The sequence below is a fragment of the Anopheles ziemanni genome (assembly GCF_943734765.1).
Source record: "Anopheles ziemanni chromosome X unlocalized genomic scaffold, idAnoZiCoDA_A2_x.2 X_unloc_157, whole genome shotgun sequence".
In the NCBI taxonomy this organism is placed as follows: Eukaryota; Metazoa; Arthropoda; class Insecta; order Diptera; family Culicidae; genus Anopheles; species Anopheles ziemanni.
The window spans coordinates 25,001-30,094 of NW_026689771.1; positions in this window are offsets into that span (position 1 = coordinate 25,001).

Genomic DNA, 5,094 nt, shown 5'->3' on the forward strand with positions numbered 1-5,094 from the left:
GTGATGGCGGGTCGGTGCTGTAGGGTGCCGGCCTGTTGGCTGCCTTGGCCGGGTTGGTTGGTTAACACTTGATTGAGCTTGCACCCGAGGGTAATGGCACTTGAAGGTGGGTACCGGCCGGCTGACCTGGTGTGATGGTTGGTTGGTGAACACTTGGCGGTACTTGCACTTGGCTGTGCTTGGACTTGAAGGTGGGATCCGGCTGGCCTGGGCCATTGGTGGTTGGTTGGTTGGTTAGCCCTTAGCTGGGCTGGCTGGCTGGCTGGCCATCGGTGGTGTGGTGTGGTGTGTTGGTTGGTTGGTGAACACTTGGCGGTACTTGCACTTGGCTGTGCTTGGACTTGAAGGTGGGATCCGGCTGGCCTAGGCCATTGGTGGTTGGTTGGTGGGTTAGCCCTTAGTTGGGCTGGCTGGCTGGCTGGCCATCGGTGGTGTGGTGTGGTGTGGTGTGTGGAGTCGAGCATCGCGCGCCGTTGCCTTCTTCGGAGTGTTGTGGGTACGCAAGTGCTTGCAGTGCAAAGAGGTTGGTGATGGAGTGACATTGCCTTCACCATGGAGTTGCGGGTACTTAGGTACTTGCAAGGAGATGGTGGTATGGTGGTGTTGCGTGTGTGGTGTTCGATTAGAAAGATATAATTTCTAAGTCCGGATTAGTGCTGTCAGTGGGGCCGCCGCTAACAGGTCCTGCACGGCCACCGTGGGGCTTGACTTGGCGCTATTCCGGACTTGGGGCGATCACGATGTCCCCGTGCGGGACTTAGAAGATGGAAGAACACAAGTACCCTTATCCCATGACTTGTGAGCGATTGGCATACGTTACCACATGAAGAGAAAAATTGGCTAAGTCCCGGATCCATATTATTTGAAGAGAAAAATCGGCTAAGTCCCGGATCCATATTATATGAAGAGAAAAATCGGCTCAGTCCAGGATCCATATCATATGAAGAGAAATATCGGCTAAGTCCAGGATCCATATATAATAACCTAATAATCGGCTAAGTCCAGGATCCGTATTATATGAAGAGAAAAATCGGCTAAGTCCAGGATCCATATATAATAACCTAATAATCGGCTAAGTCCAGGATCCATATTATATGAAGAGAAAAATCGGCTAAGTCCAGGATCCATATATAATAACCTAAAAATCGGCTAAGTCCAGGATCCATATAATATGATGAGAAAAATCGGCTAAGTCCCAGATTGGGTCTGTCAGACATACACTTTCAAGTTACCACACAAGCAAGCAAGATGGCCTAGTGATGGATCCATATGATATGAAGAGAAAAATCGGCTAAGTCCAGGATCCATATAATATGAAGAGAAAAATCGGCTAAGTCCCAGATTGGGTCTGTCAGAAATACACTTCCAAGTTACCACACAAGCAAGCAAGATGGCCTAGTGATGGATCCATATGATATGAAGAGAAAAATCGGCTAAGTCCCAGATTGGGTCTGTCAGACATACACTATCAAGTTACCACACAAGCAAGCAAGATGGCCTAGTGATGGATCCATATGATATGAAGAGAAAAATCGGCTAAGTCCCAGATTGGGTCTGTCAGAAATACACTTCCAAGTTACCACATGAGCAAGCAAGATGGCCTAGTGATGGATCCATATAATATGCAGAGAAAAATCGGCTAAGTCCCAGATTGGGTCTGTCAGAAATACACTTCCAAGTTACCACATGAGCAAGCAAGTTACCACATGAAGAGAAAGCCGGCAAAGTCTGGGAATGTTACCACATGAACTGGAAAATGGGCAAAAACCTACCTTCACAGGGAACGTGAATAAGTAAGGCTGTAGACATCGGATCGACAAGCCAAAGACTGATATGGAAAGGAAATGAGTAGTACTAGCTTTCCTGAGAGTTGCAGAGCTTAGACTGCATATGAACGAAAGTTATTAAGCGTCAAAGTCAGAGAAGTTACCCAAAGGAACACAAGTTCCAACTTAGAGCATGTATACCGCCTAGACGGTAAGAGGTACGGCCAGGCTGAGGAATAAGGAAATGTTGGCCAACATGTTCCCTAACTATCCCCCGAAGACCGCAAAGCAATCCAACATCAACCAAGAAAGTTATAGCCCGATCAAGGAAACACCTACTTTGCACCGATATTGCACCAAATACATGTACCAAGCACCTTCGGTTGCATACCTGCAGGGGTTTACCATAGTAGGCCATGGAAGACCGATATACCGAACATAATCACTTTCTATCTCCTCGGGTGTTTGAGATAGCGCTTTGCGGTACAAGAACGAAAGTTAGACTTTATCTTGGTGCATCTTTTTGCCCAAGATCACAAGACCCTATCTACCAAGGCAAGAAAGTTGTGTGGGGACAAAATGTCCAAAAGTGCCCAAAGTGGCACACTTGAACCATATATTCGAGAAAAACACAAGTGTGGGCCCGAGCTAGCAAGTTGAAATGTTCTGACCGTCAGTAGCCCTAGTTGAGGTGCACTTATCATTATATAAGGCCAACGTGCCAGCTAGTCTCTAAAGGGGCGATATGGGTGTTCCAAGGTTTGTACCCAATTGAGGAAAAAACAGGGTAAGGTACGGTGTACCGCGAATAACTCGGGCTATAGATGTCCGATCGATGAGTTTGGCATATGTATGGAAAGGTCTCGACGAGACCTAACTACCCTGAAAGTATGAAGGCAAAGACTTGAATGACCGGGAAGTTATTAAGTGCACAAGTGGTAAAGTTGCACCAAAGTCCATGTTACCCGAAGTGGTACATGAACACCCAATATTCGACCAAAACACAAGTTTAGAGACGAGCTAGCGAGCTACATTGTTCAGACCGTCAGTAGCCCGCATCAAGACACGCATTTCATTATATTGAGCCTAGCCGCTAGCTCGACTCGAAGTCGGTCATATGGTTGGTTGATGGTTTGGACCGACCACGTGGTGTACCAAGGTGATGTACCTTTCATGAATTAAAACTCTGGCTGTATGGCACTGAGCGACAAGCTAAGGTGTGATTTGGAATAGTCTTGAGTGGGACTATTTAGGAAAAATGCGAACAAAAAATCACAAAGTCCTTGGGCGAAGCTATTAGCGAAACATAGAGCAAATTGGTACCAAAAACTATGGAAATGGGACTTGAGTCAAAAATAACCGCAAGTTGGAGAAGAGATAGCAAGCTTGCGTAGAACAATTATATTTGGTGCATGGTATCACCAACAAAAAAGTATATGGGGCCAAGGTGCTGGCTGGCCTCCAAAGTGGAGATATGGGCGATCCAAAGTTTGTACCCAAGTACGAACAAGTATGGAAAAAACAGGGTAAGGTACCAAGTACCATTAATAACTTCGGCTGTAGATGGCCGAGCGAGGCAAACGGCTCACCGTTGGAAAGGTCTTGGGGAGACCTATCTACCCTGAAAGTTTCATGAGGCTGAGTTGAAATACCACGGAGATAGTAGGTGATGATGGTCCAATTCGGGGACCAAGTCGCAGGAAATGGCACTTGACCAAAATCACCCTTGGAAGGTGAATACCGGCTTACCGGTAAGAGATAGCGACTTGGCGTAGAATATTCATAAGTTGGGCGTGTAGAGATGCAACTTTTATTATATGGGGCCAACCCGGTCAGGGTGCTCCAAGTCGGTCGTTTGGTCGGTTTATGGTTTGGGCCGACCACGTGGTGTACCAAGGTGAGGTACCTTTCATGAATTATAACTCGGTCAGTTTGCCACCGAGCAACAAGTTGCGGTGTGTTTTGGAATGGTCTTGAGTGGGACTATCAAGGAAAAATACAAGTAGAAAATCAGCTTGTCCATGGCCGAAACTATTAGTGAAACATATAGCAAAATGGGTCCAAAAACGAATGAAATGGGTCTTGGACCAAGAATAACGGCAAGTTGGAGAAGAGATAGCAAGTTGACGTAGAACAATTATATTTGGTGCATGGTATGAACAACAAAAAAGTATATGGGGCCAAGGTGCTGGCTGGCCTCCAAAGTGGAGATATGGGCGATCCAAAGTTTGTACCCAAGTACGAACAAGTATGGAAAAAACAGGGTAAGGTACCAAGTACCATTAATAACTTCGGCTGTAGATGGCCGAGCGAGGCAAACGGCTCACCGTTGGAAAGGTCTTGGGGAGACCTATCTACCCTGAAAGTTTCATGAGGCTGAGTTGAAATACCACGGAGATATTAGGTGATGATGGTCCAATTCGGGGACCAAGTCGCAGGAAATGGCACTTGACCAAAATCACCCTTGGAAGGTGAATACCGGCTTACCGGTAAGAGATAGCGACTTGGCGTAGAATATTCATAAGTTGGGCGTGTAGAGACGCAACTTTTATTATATGGGGCCAACCCGGTCAGGGTGCTCCAAGTCGGTCGTTTGGTCGGTTTATGGTTTGGGCCGACCACGTGGTGTACCAAGTTGAGGTACCTTTCATGAATTATAACTCGGTCAGTTTGCCACCGAGCGACAAGCTGCGGTGTGTTTTGGAATGGTCTTGAGTGGGACTATCAAGGAAAAATACCAATCGAAAATCAGCTTGTCCATGGCCGAAGCTATTAGTGAAACATATAGCAAAATGGGTCCAAAAACGAATGAAATGGGTCTTGGACCAAGAATAACGGCAAGTTGGAGAAGAGATAGCAAGTTGACGTAGAACAATTATATTTGGTGCATGGTATGAACAACAAAAAAGTATATGAGGCCAAGGTGCTGGCTGGCCTCCAAAGTGGAGATATGGGCGATCCAAAGTTTGTACCCAAGTACGAACAAGTATGGAAAAAACAGGGTAAGGTACCAAGTACCATTAATAACTTCGGCTGTAGATGGCCGAGCAAGACAAACGGCATACCGTTGGAAAGGTCTTGGGGAGACCTATCTACCCTGAAAGTTTCATGAGGCTGAGTTGAAAGACCACGGAGATATTAGGTGATGATGGTCCAATTCGGGGACCAAGTCGCAGGAAATGGCACTTGACCAAAATCACCCTTGGAAGGTGAATACCGGCTTACCGGTAAGAGATAGCGACTTGGCGTAGAATATTCATAAGTTGGGCGTGTAGAGACGCAACTTTCATTATATGGGGGCAACCCGGTCAGGGTGCTCCAAGTCGGT